The following is a 21,907-nucleotide window of genomic DNA, read 5'->3' as shown; positions in this document are numbered from 1 at the left end:
AAGTCTGCAGACTGGACGAGAAAGACTATGTGACTGTGCACACAGGAGTGGAAGTGACCCCAAATGGGAGATCCCCATGCTAAAAAGGACTTGCCTTGCTGCAGTGCCCTGTTCAGTTGGGAGGCAACTGTTAAAATCAAAAATGATGTGTGAAAAGGAAAAGCTTAATGTCTGGAATGAAACTCCATCTGCTTGCGGTGGTGAGGGTGGGGAACTGCAACATGGTCTGGTTAGAGTCTAAGTTCACTTTCTCCCCTCCCCCCTTTTTTTTTTTCCTAAATTCCAGCCCCCCTTTGCACCAATATAGCATTCATGTACTTATTTTGCAAAAATATCGAAGCTTTTCATAAAATCTACAGACGCGTACCTTACTGTCCTCCATCCATGATTCCAAACGTATCTATTGCTTCTGTCTTACGTCCTTACAGACTGTAGGTCATGACACAGGAAGGAGTTGACTAGCTGACCTCATTAACACACTCTGCATCATTCACTCTCCCACTCCCAGCTGCATGTTTTTTAAATGCAATGCAATCAATCAGGGATCACCCTTCTCACTAAATACACAATATACAATCAGATTGCATAGTGTATGGTCATCTTTATACAAGTACATAGGAGGGAGTGGACAGAAACACTCAGCTGTCATCCCCGTTTACATCTCTGCATAGTGGGAACTCACATTCCCACATGCGTTTTTTTTTTTTTAGCGAGGGGGGGGGGTGTTTTGGAGCATTTTCACTTATCACACATAAGGCAGTCCATCCACTTGAATGGGCTGCCCTACACACAGCAATCACCCTAAAGAAGCTTCAGAACTTTTTTAGAGCGGAGCTTGGTGTGTCTTATACTGCGATTTTTGGTGCAACGCATTTCTGAAATGCAAGGAAACGCACAGATGTGAATGGAGCCTCATTGTTCTTGTGTTATCGCACTGAAACGCGCGGGGGGGGATATGTGGAGAGGCGACCCTGTGCCATGCTGTGGATTAGCAATGTACGCCTGATTATGGCAGAAGCAGGCATGCTAATTACACACCTGGGGGCTGGGTTCATATGCATCCCAGGGAGAGAGCTCAGAGCTCCCATTTGGAGACAGCTCCACCCAGGCAGACAGGAAGTCTGGCCGAGGAGTCAGGAGGACTCCGCCCTACAGGCAGAATGTCTGTGTATGAGTGTCAGGAGGATACCCATGTTTCCTAGGACATAGTTGCCAACATTGCAAAAAAGTGTATAGGGACACTTTTTTGTCTGTAGGCAGTCTTGCTATAATTAAGGGGTGGGGCATTCATTTGAAGGCTGCACACAGCGAGGAAAGAAAATGTGGCGCACAAAGCATGGGCGTGGTTTAAACAAAAATTGGGTGTGGCTTAACAGTTTCAGCCCTGGAAGATTTTACCCCCTTCCTGACCAGAGCACTTTTTGCGATTCAGCACTGCGTCGCTTTAACTGACAATTGCGCGGTCGTGCGACGTTGCACCCAAACAAAATTTACGTCTTTTTTTTACACAAATAGAGCTTTCTTTTGGTGGTGTTTGATCACCTCTGCGTTTTTTTATTTTTTGGCTATAAACAAAAAAAGCGATAATTTAAAAAAAAAAATTATATCAATATTTTTAACTTTTTGCTATAATAAATATTCCCCCAAAATATATAAAAAAAAAATATTTTTTTCCTCAGTTTAGGCCGATATGTATTCTTCTACATATTTTTGGTAAAAAAATCACAATAAGTGTATATTGATTGGTTTGCGCAAAAGTTATAGCGTCTACAAAGTAGGGGATAGTTTTATGGCATTTTTATTATAATTTTTTTTTTACTAGTAATGGTGGCGATCTACGATTTTTATCGGGACTGTGACATTATCGCGGACACATCGGACACTTTTGACACATTTTTGGGACCATTGGCATTTATACAGCGATCAGTGCTATAAAAATGCACCGATTACTGTAAAAATGTCCCTGGCAGGGAAGGGGTTAACACTAGGTTGCGATCAAGGGGTTAATTGTGTTCCCTAGTGTGTGTTCTAACTGAAGGGGGAGGGGATCATGTAGTGGAGATGACAGATCACTGTTCATACTCTGTATGAACAGACAATCTGTCTCTTCTCCCCTCAGAGAAACTGTGTTTACACACACAGATCGCAGTTCTCGGTGTGTCAGCAGCAATCGCGGGAGCCTGGCGTTGATCGTGACCGCCGGGCACTCGCATCAGCTCCGGGGGAGAGCAGCAGGCATGCACGTACCCCCGGAGGCCACAGGGCGAAGCAACGTAACATAACATTGTTTCGCTCAGGCGTGCCATTCTGCCGCTGTGGAACTGCGGCGGCTGGCCAGCAAGTGGTTAAAAGGGGGCATGGCTCAAAGGATAGAGTCTGAGATGAGCAAGGGATGGAGGGAGAAAGTAAGAGAGAGAGAAAGAAAAAGGGAGGGAAGGAGAGAGAAGGAAAGAGAGGGATGGAGGAACAGCAGGCCCAGATCCTACACCACAATAGCAATATGTATATTCCATAAAATTTAACAATCAGCAGATAAAGATACTAAAAAAAAAATGGTTGTTATGGTGTCAGGATGATTGAAGCCCATTATTCCTATTATTACATTGTAATATAAAATGAAATAGTTCAACTCACCATAATGCAGAATCAATGGGAGCCCTGAGCGTGTCACTTGCCACATCGCCTGCCACCAGATGCCATTAGATATCCCCAGCAGAGTCCCTCCTTACACCAGGCATACCAGCAGAGTCCCTCCTTACTCCAGGCATCCCCAGCAGAGCCCCTCCTTACACCAGGCATCCCCAGCTAAGCCCCTTCTTACACCAGGCGTCCCCAGCGGAGCCCCTCCTTTACACCAGGCGTCCCTAGCGAAGCCCCTCCTTTACACCAGGTGCCCCCAGTGGAGCCCCTCCTTTAAACCAGGCGTCCCCAGTCCCCAAGTAAATCTTCTCATCCCAACACAAAGAGCTGCTAATGGAAGTATATGGATTCGGACTTTCAGAGAGATGAAGAGTTGCTGGAGGATAGAAGGAAGGGGGTGAAGATATGCTGGAGGACAGAATGAGGGGGTGAAGAGATGCTGGAGGACAGAATGAGGGGGGGGTGAAGATATGCTGGAGGACAGAATGAGGGGGGTGAAGAAATGCTGGAGGACAGAATGAGGGGGGTGAAGATATGCTGGAGGACAGAATGATAGTAGGCAGCCAAGCATGGTTGTGGAAGTGTCACGGTCTGGGGCGGCATGAGTGCTGCTGGCGCTGGGAGCTACAGTTCATTGAGGGAACCATAAATGCCAACATGTACTGTGCTATGCTATACTGGAGAAGAGTATGAGTATGACACTTGTCTTTGTACTCCTCACCTGGTTGCCTCCACACACGCTTGACACCATCTGAACCAAATATGTTTATCTTGGTCTCATCAGACCACACGACATGGTTCCAGTAATCCATGTCCTTGGGCCAATTACACACTGAGGCACTTAACAGGTGGTTTTGCGCTAAAAATAAAATAAAGTAAACTGCCTCTTCTGCAGCCCCAGTGTGAAAGCCCAAGTGCTTTCACACTGGGGGGTGCACTTGCAGGACAGGAAAAAAGTCCTAAAAGCAGCATCTTTTGGGCGGTGCGTGAGTGCTGTATACACCGCTACTCCACCGCCCCTGCTGAAATGAATGGGTGCCGCTTTCAAAGCGCATTAAAAGCAATTTGAAAGCAGCGCTAAGCTGGCGTTAACAGCAGTAAATCACTCCTAAAACTAGCGGTGGTTTACCGGTAAAGGACAATGTGCACTCAACTTCTTTGGTCAACCATGGCTAGGCCTGTTCTGAGTGGAACCTGTCCTCTTACACCGCTGTATGGTCTTGACCACCGTTCAGCTCAGTTTCAGGGTCTTATAGCCTAGGCCATCTTTATGTAGAGCAACAATTCTTTTATTTTTTTAAGATCCTCAGAGTTCTTTGCCATGAAGTGCCATGCTGTACTTCCAGTGATCAGTATGAGAGTGGGGGCGATAACACCAAATTTAACACACCTGCTTCCCATTCACACCTGAGACCTTGTAACACTAATGAGTCACATGACACTGGGGAGGAAAATGGCTAATTGGGCCTAATTTGGACATTTTCACTTAGGGGTGTTTTTTTCCAGTGGTTTAGAAATTAATGTGTTTTGAGATATTTTGAGGGGACAGCAAATTTACACTGTTATACAAGCTGAACACTCACTACTTTACATTGTAGCAAAGTGTAATTTCTTCAGTGTTACATGAAAAGATATAATAAAATATTTACAAAAAATGTGAGGGGTGTACTCACTTTTGTCAGATACTGTATGCTGGAGGGCAGCACGAGGGGTATGAATTGCTAGAGGGCAGCATGAGGAGTATGAAGAACTGCTGGAGGGCAGCATGAGGGGGATGAAGAACTGCTGGAGGGCAGCATGAGGGGGGATGAAGAACTGCTAGAGGGGAGCATGAGGGGGGATGAAGAACTGCTGGAGGGCAGCATGAGGGGGGATGAAGAACTGCTGGAGGGCAGCATGAGTGGGGATGAAGAACTGCTGGAGGGCAGCATGAGGGGGATGAAGAACTGCTGGAGGGCAGAATGTGGGAATGAAAAATTGCTGGAGGACTGAAAGTGAACATAAAGAATGGCTGGAAGACACAGGGTGTGTTTGAATAAGAGTTCTTGAAGAACTTCTTAGTGGAGGATAAAATACTGCATTCTGGTGACCTTCAGCCCCTCTTTTAATGAACTGCCACTCTTATGTGCAGAATTTGTCCCATTCTATGACAGACTGATCAGTCCTGGATTACAAGGAGCAGGTCCTTACACCTCCCCTCAACCTTACATGTACTGCCTGACAGTGAGGGGTTCCACTGGTCAGTAGCTGATGCCTGGCAGGTAGGGTGTTCAGGTATCCATCCAATCTCTGCACATCAAACCTGTGTTTAGCTCTCACTTCACTGGTGTCAGACTCCAGCTGCACCATCTCACTCCTCCACCAAGTTTAAGGTAAATGCATGGGAAAAAACAGAAAAGCACCTCGAAGTGTAGTATTTAATGGGATATAAAGTTGGCACAATGACAATTGTTCTCGAGTTGGTATCAAACACGTCCGTCCAGGTATGCAGGGACCATGGTATGACAGGGCAAAAGGCCGTCCAGCTCTGTGTTGTTCTGGGTGTAGGTGGTGGAAGGCAGCGTTGAGCGCAGAGCTGTAAATGGTGTGTGACATAACCAGGAAACAGGGCACACAACACATTTCAAAGCATATGCGAGGCTCGTACTGAGCATGCATGCTCCTTTTTCAAGACTCCCTGCAGAACTGGATGAACGTGTTTGTTATCAACTCTACTGGGAACCTTTTTACACAGATGAGCCTATTACCATGTCTATCATGTGAGTGTTCAATTGTCTTTGTGCCAACATTATATCCCATTAAACACTACACTTAGAGGTGCTTTTCTGTTTTCTTTCCCATGCATCAGCCTCACAGAGTTGATTCCACTCCTGAGAAGAGTTTCTGCCCTAAGTGTAAAAAAGGAAATGCTAGTGCGCTCCACCTGAGTTATCCTACAGAAAAGAAATAATGTATCTAGGAAGCAGCCAGCATAAAAAAGTGTTCTCTGCACCAGAATTAAATATATGAATTAGTAAAAATGCGGCGCTACCAAAAAATTGCTAAATAAAATCCGTGTGTAATAATCTCAAAATAAATGTGAATAAAATAATATCCACTAAATATAAATACAATAGGTGATGGATTAAATTCAAAAATTCAACAAATATACGTGAATGCAATAAATGTGCAAAAATAGTGAATAGAAATCCGTGGAAAAATATTCAGACACCTAAACAATCCACATAGACAATCCAGATGCAAACAAACATAATAGAATATCCATATGAAAATTATAAAAAACAATAGTGAAATAACGTGAAAAAATAAATATTTAGTCCATGATTAAAGTGCATTAGTGACTGATGCCATTGCAAAATAAATGGATAAAGTTCATGCAAAAAAATGTGATCAGACGATTCCCACAAGTGACAAATCACTGCAAACTTCAGTGCTTAATGGGTGCACCAACTATTTCCCCCAGCCTCTCACCTCCAATAACTGGTATACAGGCACTGTATAAAAGGGTAACTGCTGGCTTCTATTTCGTTCACACTGCTTCACCGCTGATTAAGTTTTCACTGTGAGGATATATATTACTTGCCCTCCCAATAGCTCCAGGATATCCAGACCATAAAGAGTAAAAGAACACAGAGGGCTCTCATGTGCAGTAACTTCGCTATTTTATTGAAAACAACAGTAAAATCCACACTTACATTTAAGATAACAGCAGAGTGTGCAGCAGACGCGGACTTCCGGTTTCGGCCGAAAACCGGAAGTGATGGGTCCGACACCAAATTCCTTCGCTGACGCGTTGCGTTACAGAACGTAACTTTTTCAAAGTTACGTTCTGTAACGCAACGCGTCAGGGAAGGAATTTGGTGTCGGACCCATCACTTCCGGTTTTCGGCCGAAACCGGAAGTCCGCGTCTGCTGCACACTCTGCTGTTATCTTAAATGTAAGTGTGGATTTTACTGTTGTTTTCAATAAAATAGCGAAGTTACTGCACATGAGAGCCCTCTGTGTTCTTTTACTCTTTATGGTCTGGATATCCTGGAGCTATTGGGAGGGCAAGTAATATATATCCTCACAGTGAAAACTTAATCAGCGGTGAAGCAGTGTGAACGAAATAGAAGCCAGCAGTTACCCTTTTATACAGTGCCTGTATACCAGTTATTGGAGGTGAGAGGCTGGGGGAAATAGTTGGTGCACCCATTAAGCACTGAAGTTTGCAGTGATTTGTCACTTGTGGGAATCGTCTGATCACATTTTTTTGCATGAACTTTATCCATTTATTTTGCAATGGCATCAGTCACTAATGCACTTTAATCATGGACTAAATATTTATTTTTTCACGTTATTTCACTATTGTTTTTTATAATTTTCATATGGATATTCTATTATGTTTGTTTGCATCTGGATTGTCTATGTGGATTGTTTAGGTGTCTGAATATTTTTCCACGGATTTCTATTCACTATTTTTGCACATTTATTGCATTCACGTATATTTGTTGAATTTTTGAATTTAATCCATCACCTATTGTATTTATATTTAGTGGATATTATTTTATTCACATTTATTTTGAGATTATTACACACGGATTTTATTTAGCAATTTTTTGGTAGCGCCGCATTTTTACTAATTCATATATTTCTGCCCTAAGTGCTTCAGTATTTTAGAGTGTCCCTTAAGCCCAATTCCTGGCCATCTCTTCATACTACCAAGGATATTCCCTTGAACTATTTAAAAAAAACTATTGGATTTGCCTTTCCATTGGCCTTGCATAGGTTATTCACTCTGTGCGCTTGCATTATATATGTTTGTACAAGTTCAAGGTAAAGTCTTCCTCTAAACATTGTTATAGTAACTCTTTAACTTTGACACAGTTTACTCTGTTGTAACTCTTTAACTTCGACTATTAACATACCTAACTTTTCAAGATTTTGAGAATCAGGGACACTATTAGCAAAATTATGTAGGCATAGGACATCCTACCACACCCCCTTAAAGGAGAAATATACAAAAAAATATTAGTTAAACCCACAAGTGCTTTTTTTTTTTTTTTTTTACCACTACTAAGCCTTTATACTGGCTTTTGAAATTTACAAACGCAGCAATTTAGAATTCGGATGAAGGGTTTAGCGCTGGAAAACACTTTTTGAGAGATAAATGGTGCATTTTATAAACAGCTATATAGATCAGATCAAAATGTGGAGGAAAGTGGGACAGAAGGACTGTTCCAAATCAGGGATAGTTGGGAGGGGAGATATGCTGTTAATAAACCTTGACTAAACAAAGCCATTCTAGTAAGCCAGTGCAGAGGCAGGAGGCCATATTGGAAACTGGCAGCTGCCTTTTATTTCAGTCATCTTTAATAACACATATTAGTTGTGGTGTTTAGTGTAATGGTAGAAGTCGCATTAAGTGATAATACATATGAATGACTGGCGTGTGTAACCCCTCAAACAGGAATTAGAAGTGACTAACGCCTCAGACAGAGGAGCAGTGCGCACTGCCTGGGACTCCTATTCCTGGGTGCAGAGTAGGGATGCCACATCATCCCTTTAATCCAGGACACATATGAATTACACAGATTCAGAGGCTGATTTAACCACTTAAGGACCAAGCCTCTTTCTGAGATTTGTTGTTTACAAGTTAAAAAATGTTTTTTTTTGCTAGAAAATTACTTAAAACCCCCAAACATTCTAACAACCTAGAGAATAACATGGCAGTCATTGCAATACTTTCTGTCACACTGTATTTGAGCAGCGGTCTTACAAGCGCACTTTTTTGGGAAAAAATAAAAAAAAATGTAATTACAAAATAAGACAACAGTAAAGTTAGCCCAATTTTTTTCATATTGTGAAAGATAATGTTACGCTGAGTAAATTGATACCTAACATGTCACGCTTCAAAATTGCACCCGCTCGTGGAATGGTGACAAACTTTTACCCTTAAAAATCTCCATAGGCGACGTTTGAAAAATTCTACAGGTTGCATGTTTTGAGTTACAGAGAAGGTCTAGGGCTAGAATTATTGCTGTCACTCTCAATCGCAGCGATACCTCACGTGTGGTTTGAACACCATTTTCATATGCCGGCACTACTCAAGTATGCGTTGCCTTCTGCACGCAAGCTCGTCTGGACGATGTAAGATAAAAAAAACAAACATTTTCTTATTTATTTTACCTTTTATTTTTACACTTAAAAAAAATAAATAAATCATGTAAACATCCCTTGTAATTGAAAAAAGCATGACAGCACCTCTTAAATATGAGATCTGGGGTCAAAAATACCTCAGATCTCATATTTAGACTAAAATGCAATAAAAAAAAAAAGTTTTGACTTCGCTTCCGCCCAACAATTGTATGGACAAGGGTGGGGGCCATCTTCCCCTCACTTGTCTCCATATTGAGCCAGAAAGAGGACACAATCGCCTCCACCGCTGCCGACGGTTCTGGTAAGCGGCGGAGGGCACCGGATCGCGGCAGGAGTGGGGGGCCCCTATCCTGCCACTGATAAAAGTGATCTTGCGGCAAATCTGCCACAGAGACCACTTTTATCTTGTAGTGGACAGTCCGCTGTAAATGAAAAACTGCGGCGGGCGGTTTGTAATTGGTTAATGCAGATAAGGCACCAAGTGAATTTAATTACCACCCTAATCAGCTACAGAACCTATGTGTAATTAATGTGTGTCCTGGATTAAAGGGATGATGTGCCAACCCTAGTGCAGAAGTTTGTTTAGGAAGACACACAGCATCACCTAGCAGTAAACTACAGAACCCAGCAGTGGCAGGGGAGCTCAGTGTGTGGAGGAGAAGTAAGCAGAGATTGCTTCCAGCAGGTAGGTGGAGGAGCTGCAGATCTGGATCAGAGAGCTGGGAGAGGAGCTGAGGAGAATGCAGAACAAGCTGGACACAGACAGGAGCAAGATACACAAGATGAGTGCTGAAGTGGGACACCATACAGGGACACCACCAGCTCGGAGATTTTTTTTTATTATTATTTATTTATTTTATTTTACCCCTCTCACCCTGAGATTCGTTGGAGGGGGGGGGGGGGGTTCATCTCTCTCACCATAAAATCCGGGGAGTCACACTTTTTTTTCCCCCCCTACGCTTACCTTTTAGATCCAGAAAGTCACCCTGTTTTTAGTCCTCCCACCATGAGATCCAGGGATCCCTCATATTTTTTTTCTTTTTTCTACCGCTTTCTCTCTGAAATCCAGGGTATTCCCCTATATGTTTTTTTTTCTATTCCCACCTTGAGATCATGGGGTCACCCTGTTTTTTATTCCTTTCACCCTTAAATCTGGGGGCCCCTCTGTTATTATTTATCACTTTTTAGGTCCCTTTCACACTTGTATGACTTTTCCTGCAACTTTGGACATCAGAGTCACATGACAAGTCATACCCCATGATTCCCAATGATAATCATTCATATCTGTGCGACTTCAAGTTGCACTGACTTCAAATTAATCCCTGTACTACAAAGCAAATGTTTAATATATCCCGGAGTAGAGACATAATCGTTCAACATAACATATGACTCTAGAGCAATAAATCTCAAGGCTAACATGAACTGCTTGTAGCGATAGCGAACACCTTTGGTTTATACCACAGATAGATAATGGCTACGCCTCTAACCCTGAGTTCCAGGGGTTCCCTCGTTTTGTTTTTTTACCCTTAAATCCTGGAAGGGGGGGGGGGGTGATCATCTGTGGGGTTTTTTCCCCCCTCTCACCCTAAGATCCAGAGAGTCCTTCTGTTTTTTACTCACCTCCTCTCTCTTTTTCCCCTTCTCACTCTTCGATTCAAGGTGGCTACCCTGTTTTTTTTTTTGTTTTTTTTTTGCCATTCTGGGCCTTAAAACCTGAAGGTCACCCTGTTTGTTTTTTTGTTTTTTGTTTTGTTTTTTACCCCTTTCACAAGGAGATTAGGGAGGCATATCAGAGATCATCTGTGGGTTTTTTTCCCCCCTCTCACCCTAAGATCCAGAGAGTCCCTCTGTTTTTTACTCCTCTCCTCTCTCTTTTTCCCCTTCTCACTCTTCGATTTAAGGTGGTTACCCTGTTTTTTTTTTTTACATTCTGGGCCTTAAAACCTGAAGGTCACCCTGTTTTTTTTTTGTTTTTTTTTTGTTTTGTTTTTTACCCCTTTCACAAGGAGATTAGGGAGGCATATTTTTTTTATCCCTCATCCTAAGATCAAGGGAGTCTCTATATGTTTATTATTTTATTTTTTTGCCCCTCTCACTCTTTGATTCACGCTGGGTTCACACTGGTGCAATGCCAGACATTGCATGTGATTTGCACTGCATGCCTTTGCACATCACATGCGATGTCTGTGCGGTACGAATTCCGCCATACACTTTGTATGCCTGAAATTGCATTGCATTCGGACCACAATTTTTTATTTTTTGGTCCACACTGGAATCGGATCACATGGGTGTTCAGACCCATGCGATCTGATTCCACAGTTAGCACTGCGTCTTGCAAACCGATTTGGGGTGTCATTAAGTTTATATTGACACCCGCAGCGGCTCGCAGAGAGCAGTGAGAACTGCCTGTGATTCAGATGTGATGCGGGAACCCGCACAGGAATTACTGTGGTTCCTGCATCGCACCAGTGTGAACCAAACCTAAGATCCCATACACGCTATTCGATTTTCTGCAGATTTTTGTCTTCAGATTTACTAAAACCATAAAATATGAGGTCAAACCTTAATTCTGCATACACACGAGCGGACTTCTCGTCGGACTGAACTCCGAAGGGCTTTTCAATGGAGTTCCGACAGAGTTCCGCTGAAACAGACTTGCCTACACACGATCACACCAAAGTCTGACCATCTATTACACAGTGACGTACACCAGGTCTGATGAGACTATAAAACGGAAGTTCAATAGCTCATGTGCCGCCCTTTGGGCTCCTTCTGCTAATTTCATGTTTACCTTGTGTTAGTAGATGTTTGGTGAGAGATGATTCAAGAATGGCCAGATGTCGGATGGAGGAGTCTTTGCCCAGTCGGAGTTCTACCAGCGTCTCCAGAGAGGTGGCCTGGGATTGCCACCTGATGCGGATAGCGTGGAAGGACTCCCCTTTGTCTTCATTGCGGATGAAGCCTTCGGTCTGGGTGAGCACCTGATGAGGCCATTTCCCCAAAGGACCCTCACCGTGGAGAGGAGGGTTTTTAACTACCAGCTGGCCAAAGCAAGAAGAGTTGTGGAGAATGCCTTTGTGATAATGGCCAGCCGGTTACGCCTGTTTCTGACAGCCATACTTCTAGCGGAATACAAACTTAATCATATTGTCCTAACATGCTGCATCCTGCACAATTTTTTTAAGAAAAAAATCAAGAAATGATCCTGCATTAGTTGGGCCTGAGGCCAGACTTCCAGAGAATCCTCTGACGGGCCTGGATACTGGCCGTACTGGCTTGGCCCCTCAAAGCGCCCGTGAAGTTTGGGATAAATATGTAAATTATTTTTTAGATAGGGGGGCCATTGCAATGCCAGACAATGTCAATTTTTTTATGAATAAAGAAAAAAGATCAGATAAAATCTAGAAATGTATCTATTGCTTGCTTTTCTTTTTGGCTGTAACCTAGGTTCTCCTAGTGCACTTGTAGTGCCAAGTGTATTTTCCTTTAGTAAGTAAGCCCCATTGTCACTGTCAACACCAAATAACTTACAAAACTGGTATTGAGCATTGAAAGAAGCCACACATTGTTGATTAGCAAACTTTTTAATCTGTGCACATTCAAATGTGCGTTTATAAAAAAAAAAGTAAAAATATATATATTTTAAAAAAAAACATATTTATTTATTTTTATTTTAAAAAACTTTTTTTTTTTACAAACAGGCATTTTTCAAACATACACAATTCTGGAACTTACAAAGTTCAACATTGAAAAACTGAAGGAAATATCAGTCATTATAGTGTCAAAAATGTTTTGATATTGCCTTCATCGGATGGGGTGATGTCACCCCTGTAAAAGCCAAATTTTGAAGATGCACACAAATTGGGATTCCAAATGGGTAATGTCAACATGTGCTATCTCCCATCATGGGGGATCAATGGATGTGTTTTGTGAGTGCAATCCCTTCCTCTCACCTACTAGCGTTATGAGGAAGGGGTTGCACCCACAAAACGCATACATTGAGATCCCCCGATGGCAGATAGCACATGTTGACACACCGTGTGCATCTTCAAAATTTGGCTTTTAAAATTTTTAAATCTTAAAAACAGATTCTAGTCCTTTAAAAAACAAATGAAGAACATGATCGATTTTATTTTAGGGGAAAAGGGATTCGATTCTCCCCAAATTATTGATCATGTTCTTCATTTCCTGCTGCATATTGTCCAGCCGATTGCGCATGATGTCCAGGCTATTGCACATGGCATCAATCTCCCTATTCCAGCCCATGATCTGGCCAATCAGTCTTTGGGCGCTGTCACTTGTAAATGGTTCCCCTTCCACAACCAGCTCACCTCAGCCACTTCTTCCACCTCTCCTTCCTCCACATCCTGGGGGGGGGGGGGGCGCTGGTGCTTGAAATGGTTCTGCCGCTTCCCCTTCCACAACCAGCACATCACCTAAAATGATGAAAAAAACATATATTTAGAAATATGCAGGCATACATAGATCCATAGATTACCTGAAGCTGGGGTGTCATACACTCGCCTGGTGGGGTGCACATCTCGCCTCCTTCGTCCACTTCCTCCATATCCTCTGGGGGTGGTGGTGCTAACTTTCCATTCAGGCCAGCGAGGTCGGGGGTCCCTGGCAGGGCTCAAGTCCTGTGAGAACGCATGGGAACGGAGTTCCTGTACTTTTTCCACAACAGGAACTCAGTTCCCGTTAGCAGATGCATCCTGCAAGACTTTGGAGTATGCGAGCTGTGTGGCAGGTGCTACACCAGCAGCTGCCGACACAGCTTGCAATAGTAAGTGCCGCACACCAGGGGTGGACTGACCATTCAGGCATTGCCAGTAGGGGGCCCCATGACAGCTTCCTCTTTGATCTACCTGTCAATCACAGCTAGCTGATGGGTAGATCAGGTCCCTGCTGCTAAGAGATTGTATTTTGTCAGACCTCTCATGATGCACTCCACCCTACCAGCCCCTCATGATTTTCTGTCTCCTCATCCTCCACCCGTCTCCTGCATATTTGCTCTGTGTGTCCCGCTGAATCCCCCCCCTCCTCTAAATTCAGTGCCATATGATGAGAGGAGGAGCACAGCTATTCTGCTCATAGGACATGCAGGGAGAGAGGTGAGCTGAGGGAGGAACATCAGTATGGGGTGGTAAGCTGAGCACAATACCTGGCAAAGTTTAATGCCAGTAGGGAAGTTTATGTGAAATATGTGAAGGGTTGGAATAGCAGCGAGTGTGTGTTGGTGCCCTGCAGTTTGCAGCCCCCCAAGCTAACATACATCTCCTAAGCAGGAACACATCACTATCTCCCCAAGCATTCTGTCCAGATAATGTGCAGTTAATTTATGACCTTTCCGTTTAACCCTGTGTTATCCAAACTCTGTTCAATGAAAAGTGTAAACTCACCACATAAATACACTATATACAAAATAAATTTCCCCAATAAAGATCAGAACATTATGTTCACATTTGCATGGAAGCACAATTAAATGAATGCTGATTATTCAGAGAATTACCGTATTTATGTTTATTGAGGTTTTTTTTTGTTGTTTTTTTTTATGTACTAACAGTTTAGCTTCATACACACAATACGAAAATTGGATGAAAAATACCACTTTTAAAGTGTTCGTGCAAATGAGCGTATATTTTTTTGGGGGGGGAGTGTATCTTGGGTGGGAGTTCCGCCAGGACTTGACCCCTGGTCCCTGGGATCCTGCTGTCTGAGTCTTTTCTCCCCTATGAGAATGAAACAAAAGATATACTTAGCACACAGATATTTGAGTCCAGAAATAGCAATATGAAACATTTCTTAGAAGTGGTGTACAATTATCTGTTTGGGAAGAGATCCAAGCTGAAGACATGATTAAAATTCCCTTTTAAACAAACTGCAATACTTACTTTTTTTGGCCAAGTTTCACAGATGGAGACACCCCAAGTATCCCCTGGAACCCCTGTGCGGGTTACCTTAAAAAAAATTCTCTGGTGTCCCACACTACTGCTCCTGAGTCCAGATGTGTAAACAGCTGCCAAGTGTCCTCTCCTTACATTCCACTGAATGAAGTTTGCTATTCATTCTAGTTTAAAAGACATCTAGACAACAATGTCCTAAACTTCTTTTAATAAGACAAATTACCAAGACCAAAATGTTGTTTAAACCCTATATCAACTAAATACACTGTATAATTTTTCAAACGATGTTTCCTATGAACGCTTACTGTGTCCACAAACATGAAAGTAGCCATTTAAAACTGTACAACAGTAAAGAAAATCACATGGAGCAGCATGCAAGTTAATAATCAGAATAGGAACATGCGACAAATACTTTTTTGAATCACTTTCTTTACTCTTCTCTACTGATCCAGCACCCTCAGTTTAAGGTCAGACCAGCATTTCCTCGATTGGTCTTTGGAGCGGCATACCCCAAAATTCTGCTGCAGGGTCTTTGCAACTTTGGACATGATTTTGGCCTTGCGCAAATTTGGCTGGGTGTACAGTCCATGCTTCCCATCATAATCCTACCTCCGCAAGATTCACCATCTCCACCATCTCTTCAAAGGCCATATTGGAGGCCTTAAATCTATTCTTCCCGGATCGGGACGTTTCGGGCTCCGGGCGTTCCTCGTTACTTGAAGAATTAACCAGCTGTGTCTCTGCCATGTAGCTCCTACTATGCACCGTAGAGAGAAGGGGTTTGGAATATTCGTGAAAAGAACGTATGGGGCGGGCGACACAGGTGGAGTTTCACACATGCGCGCTGTATATAAAGCTAACACGCATATGTGTGCGGAGGAAATAGGAGCGGAAGTTGTGAGCAACCGAAACAAAGTTCATTTTTATGCAAATTTTCGAACATCAGTGGCCTATACTGCTTATAGATTGAGACCTATATTGGGATAAGATTATGAGAGTTTGGGCTAACATTAGTGTTTTTGTCTTGTGTATTGTCTTACAGAAAAAAGAATAATAAGAAGTTTAAGGACCCTGAATTCATGTCACAATTTATTGACAAGTACAGGGAGATGAGAAATCTGTGGGAGGTCAAGCACAGTTTCCCTCTGGGTGTGTTCTCCCTCCAGTGTCCCCCTGTGTGTGTGCTCTCCCTTCAGTGTCCCCCTGTTTGTGTGTTGTATCCCCCTGTGTGTGCGTTCTCCCTCCAGTGTCCCCCTGTGTGTGCATTCTCCCTCCAGTGTCCCCCTGTGTGTGTGTGTGTGTGCGTTCTCCCTCCAGTGTCCCCCTGTGTGTGTGCTCTCCCTCCAGTGTCCCCCTGTGTGTGTGCTTGCCCTCCAGTGTCCCCCTGTGTGTGTGTGTGTCAGTTCTCCCACCAGTGTCTCCCTGTGTGTGTGTGTGTGTGCGCGTATTCCCTATAGTGTCCCACTGTGTGTGTGTGTGCGCTCTTCCTCCAGTGTCCCCCTGTGTGTTCTCCCTCCAGTGTCCCCCTGTGTGTTCTCCCTCCAGTGTCCCCCTGTGTGCGTGTGCTCTCCTTCCAGTGTTCCCCTGTGTGTGTTCTCCCTCCAGTGTCCCCCTGTGTGTGTGTGCGCTCTTCCTCCAGTGTCTCCCTGTGTGTTTTCCCTCCAGTGTCCCCCTGTGTGTGTGTGTGTGTGTGTGCTCTCCCTCCAGTATCCCCCTGTGTGTGTGCTCTCTCCAGTGCCCCCCTTTGTGTGTGTGTGCGCTCTTTCTCCAGTGTTCCCCTGTGTGTGTGTTCTCCCCCCTCCAGTGTCCCCCATTGTGCTCTCCCCCCCCGTGTCTCCCTGTGCAGGTGTGGTTTGAGTGTGGGGACACATGGGGCCCCCAAATGCGGGGGTCAGAATGATACTCTTTTATATGTATTAACATTGAATTTGCAAGTCATGAGCTGAAAATTGTGTGTTCCTTTTTTATACACTGGATGAGCTCAGCCAGGAGGAAGTTTTGGAAAGTGGCAGGAGGAGGCCAGGTCCAGCGTTAGCCAGGAGGTGGCCAGGTCCAGTAGGAGCCTCACCCAATCGCAGGTGCCTCCCCTCCGCCTTCATACAAAAAGGCCCAGAAAGGGGATGGTGACAGAGGAGGCATCATTGCGCCTCATTAGAGAAGCTACAAATGTCCTAAGGAGCTCCCCCGAACCTGAAGAGCCCTATGGCTGCTATACAGCCAGCAGATTGCTCGAATTGAAGAAGGGCCAATGCCTCTTCTGTGAAAAAATTATTTCTGATGCCCTTCAGGGGCTGAGGGGCGAGTTAACTGCCAACAGCCAAATATATGAGCAAGCCCCTCCTCCTGCCACAAGTCCACCACCAAAGCCACAGCCTCCAAGGAAGACTGCAGGGAAGGGTGCAGTGAAGAGAAGAAAGTGATGACCTGGCTTCAGTCTGGTCTGACAGAAGACGCAGGCTGGTGTAGTACCACAGCCCGGAGATATATATGTCATCTGCTGTGAGTCTTGATCTCTGGGATTCCTGGATCAGATTGTGCTCCCTGTTATATGGACTCCTCAAGATCCCAATTTTCTTTTCCACAGCCAAAAGGCTTCACAAATTCCTAAAGTTTCTCCACCGTTGTCTTCATCATTATTTTGTTAACCAGAATAAATGGATATTTTATTTTATGAAAATACTTGCCTAGGTGTTTTTATTCAAATATATTTTTAAAAGACAATGTCAAATTAACAAGGCACACCAACCTCCTTGAGGTTCCAAAAAAATAAAATAAAATAATATATATATATATATATATATATATATATATATATATATATATATATATATGTAACTAGACACACAAAAAGAACATGAAAAAAAGGTTATTTTGGTAACTTGACACACAAAAAAAACAAAAATAAAATATAATGTTATTTTGTTAACTTGACACACAAAAAATAAAACATTATTAATGTTATTGTGGTAACTTGACACAAAAAAAAAAAAAAAATATGGAGATCAATAGAAAATAATTTTTAAATAATCATTAAAAAAAAGATCTTGATGAAATCCAAAATAATAAAAGATGACTCCAAAAAAAATTTGGAAAACATTATTATGGAGATCAAGCTTTTAAAAAATACAATATCATTCATGAGATCAGGAGAAATAATCCAGAAATCTGTTTGTGAGAACAGTGTGAGAACAGTGTGTGAATATGAGCAGCAAAACAACTTTGTTCTTCTAGCATTATAAAGAAGGCAATAATGTGCTGCATTTATAAACGATCACAGAATTTGCAGAGTGAGGAATGTGCTAGCTCCAATATGAACTCTAGTTTTACCAGACTGAGCGCTTCCGTCTCATACTTGCTTCAGAGCATGCGTCGTTTTTGGTCCGTCCGAACAGCATACAGACGAGCAGATTTCTCCAAAGCAACTGGTTTGAAACATGTTCTGATTTTTAGACAGCAGAGATCCGATGAAGCCCACACATGATCGGATTGTCCGGCGCACACAATGCATTACAGTGGAAGAGAGCTTTGTGTCGGAATAGAAGAAGAGAAGAAGAAGATGACGACGAAGAAGAAGAAGACTGGGCCAACACTAGTATAAGAGCTGGAAGAAGATAGCGGAGGAGCCCGGCAGAAGGCACCGGAGAGCGGGAGAAGACACCGTAGAGTGGGAGAAGAGAGCAGAGAAGTCAGAAGAGACCCCCGAAGTCGGAAGAATATCCCCGCAGCTGCCTAATAAATTACTTTAAAGACCTGTGTAGTGTGGTTTTTTTTATTGGCACTTTTTCCCCCCAGGAGAATGGGTAGGGGTCTGACGTACCCCATAGTCATTTGCATAGGTTGGGGGGGATGGGATCTGGGGGCCCCCTTATTAAAGGGGGCCCCCATATTCTGATAAGCCACCCGCCCGCAGACCCCAACAACCAACGGCCAGGGTTGTTGGGAAGGGGCCCTTGTCCTAATCGGCACCCACCCCCCATGTTGAGGTCATGCGGCCTGGTATGGCTCAGGAGGGGGGGGCGCTCGCTCGTCCCCACCCCCTTTCCTGACTGGCCAGGCTGGTGCTCGGATAAGGGTCTGGTATGGATTTTTTTTTTCGGCATGGGAGTTCCCCTTAAAACCCATATCAGACCGGAGTGCCCGGTATGCCCAGGAAGGGGGAACCCATGGCGGGTTTTATCTAAAAAAAAAAAAAATTGGTGTGGAGTTCCCTCTAATTATTTGGTAATCAATGTCGCATCCCTGCTGGGGCAAAGTTGGATCGACAGTCGCATGACTGTCTTGCCAAAATCATGGCTGCGAAATCACGGGAAAATCGCACGACTTGGAGTAGCACAAGTGTGAAAGGGGCCTTAATTTGTTTTTATTGACAGCACTTTTCTTGGACAGCAGATGTGAGGCTCAGACAAGTGCTCTCACTATTTAAGCAGGGAGAATAAGGAGAACAAGAGTGGTAGCGGCAGGAGGAGAACAAGAGTAGTAGCGGTAGGCATAGGGAATGAATACAGGTTCAGATAGAGAAGAGAAGAATGAGATTGGCAGCAGGTGAGGATAGATTAATGATAGCAGGAGGGCATAGCAGATGGGTGATAACTACTGGGCTTTGCTGGAACACCCATAAATTGGGCTTTATACAGGGGTGGGAGTCACAGCCCAAAATATAGGACATAAAGGAGTGCTTTTCTGTAAAATATTTAGACATATTGTTATTCGTCCTGAGACTTTTTTTTTTTTTAATGATTAAAGACTTATTCAACACTTTAGATGACTGAGGGCTGTTTCACACCACAAAAACACACTCCAGATCTGTTCCAGATGTGTTTTTTTTTTGTTTTTTTAACATGTTCCTGTGCAGTTTTGATGCACTCCAGGTGCTTTTTTTTCTTTTTTCCTGGTTATCGCTGTACTGGGGTCTGGTGCATTTTTTTATGTGTTCCAGTGCATTCCGGTGTGTTTTTGATTTTTTTTTTACCACATTCCAGTACAATCCATTGCATGTACATAAGTATTCACAGCCTTTGCGCAATACTTTGTTAAAGCACATTTGGCACCAATTACAGCCTCAAGTCTTTTTTTTTTGAGTATGATGCTACAAGCTTGGCACACCTATTTTTGGGCAGTTTCTCTAATTCTTTGCAGGACCTCTAAAGCGCCATCCAGTTTGATGGGAAGCATCGGTGCACAGCCATTTGCACATCTCTGGAGAGATCTGAAATCAGGTTCAACTCTGGGCTCTGGATGGGCCACTCCTTTGTTATCTTGGCTGTATGCTTAGGGTCGTTGTCTTGTTGGAAGATGAATCTTCACCCCAGTCTGGTTTTCATCAAGGATGTCTCTGTACATTGCTGCATTCATCTTTTCCTGACTCCCAGTTCCTGCTGCTGAAAAACATTCCCACAGCATGATGCTGCATGATGCTGCCACCACTATGCTTCACTGTAGGGATGGTATTGGCTAGGTGATGATACAAAGAAGGGGAAGGCGCACTGACCTAGTGCATTACCATAAAACAGCTTTATTTAAAATTGAATCAAATAGCAAAATGGCTACTCACAAACGAGTATTGATCACAGGCAAAATCAATACAATAAATCCATCGCACCAAACGTTTGGCGACTCCAGACCAGATGTCCGAGGAATTTGATGAGTACCTCTACGGAAATGGCTAACGCGTTTCGGGAGTGACCCCCTTTCTTCAGAGCCAAAGAGGGCTATGGTCTCTCGCTGGAGGCTGCCAGTAAATATATATAAAAAGGCCTCTAAGCCCATGAGGTAGAAAAGGTCAGAAAACTCCACCCCAGGTCAGGCAGGTCAGAAAGCTCCACCCCCCCCCCCCCAAAAAAAAAAAAAAATTAAATAAATAAAAAAAAAAAAATAATAATAATAAAAATAAAAATAAATAAAAAAATAAATAAAAAAGGGAGGGAGAGAGGCGACTGCAAGTGTCGCATCTTATGCGGAAACGCACGCGTGTGCTCATGCACACGTGTGTGGATATACATATGTACTCCTGTTCAATAGAATAATACTAACCGCCACATACGATAGAGATTTTTTGTGTTAATATCTGCCACATAGAAATTACTGATGATCTTAGTGGTACACTCGAGGGGGAAGGTGCTACACCGAATTTCATTTTATTTTATTTTATTGAAATACATTTAGTGCTGTACACAACCTGTATGTGTGCAAAGGTGATGTCCTCGTGGACGCTATCTGCTGGCTGGAGCGCACCTGGTTTCTTGTAGCAGGAAGTGCGGGTGGATATGCGTTCCACCCGCAACTTCCGGGCGCACCAGCATGGGCACTTCCGCTCACGCCGACTGGAGCGCACTTGGTCCCATGTGACAGGAAGTGCGAACGGATATGCGTTCCATCCGCAACATCCGGGCGCCCCAGCGTGAGTACTTCCGCTCAGGCGCACAAAGTGGACGTCCGAGCACGGGCGTCCATTGGCGTGACCTGGTCCACTCACGCTTCGGCGTCTAGCCAGACCCCTGAAGCGCAAGCTGGAACCAGGACCCGGAAACACAGGCGCAGAGGAACCCGCCCACAATCCAACCTCCCGTGCGAGCGCTAACCTCCTTGCTGGGACAGTCAAGGAGGTTAATAATAATATTAATAATAAAAAAAAAAAAAAAAAAAAAAAATTATATATATGTAAAAGTGGGAAACAAAAAAAAAAAAAAGGGGAGGGGGGTGTTACAGGGAATTACCAAATGCCACACCTACTCTCCAGCGAGAAGCCATACGCCCTAGTGAATGTACTACAGTTATAGAGTGGGAACAAATGACAAGGCATTTTTAAATACAAAAAATAAATAAAAAAAATATATATATATATATGTTAAAATTAAGAGTTGCAAAAAAGGATTTTTTTTTTCCATTCATTCATAAAAATTTATTCAATTTGCATTAAAAAAAAAAAAAAAATCTATCAATAATTAATTAAACACTAGTCTTATTTGCTCGATATATAGACGATATCCTCATTATCTGGAATGGCAGTGATGACGATTTAGAAGGATTCCTGACGCATTGTGCCAATAACCCCTTCGGAATCACATTCACGCATGTGTTGGATGAGATATCCTTGGTATTCCTAGACCTAGAACTGCGAGCTGACGAAGAAGGACAGATTTACTCCAAAACTCATTTCAAACCAAGTTCTGGGAATTCATACCTTCATGCCTATAGCCACCACCACCCAAGATGGATCCGAAAC

The 21,907-nt window shown here is 43.4% G+C and overlaps 1 long non-coding RNA gene across 1 annotated transcript; it reads left to right on the top strand.

Moving 5' to 3' along the window:
• Nucleotides 1–5,267: 5,267 nt before the first annotated feature.
• On the top strand, nucleotides 5,268–12,187 carry LOC143998238 (uncharacterized). Its single transcript, XR_013277799.1, has 2 exons — nucleotides 5,268–5,399; nucleotides 11,584–12,187. It is a non-coding gene; the product is annotated as an uncharacterized LOC143998238 (long non-coding RNA).
• The last annotated feature ends 9,720 nt before the right edge of the window (nucleotides 12,188–21,907 follow it).

This window comes from Lithobates pipiens, unplaced genomic scaffold (assembly GCF_037356315.1).
Source record: "Lithobates pipiens isolate NorthernLeopardFrog02 unplaced genomic scaffold, aLitPip1_a1.2 Scaffold_19, whole genome shotgun sequence".
NCBI lineage: Eukaryota > Metazoa > Chordata > Amphibia > Anura > Ranidae > Lithobates > Lithobates pipiens.
Note: the sequence above shows the minus strand (reverse complement) of the source record. Positions and strands in the feature narration are given on the sequence as shown.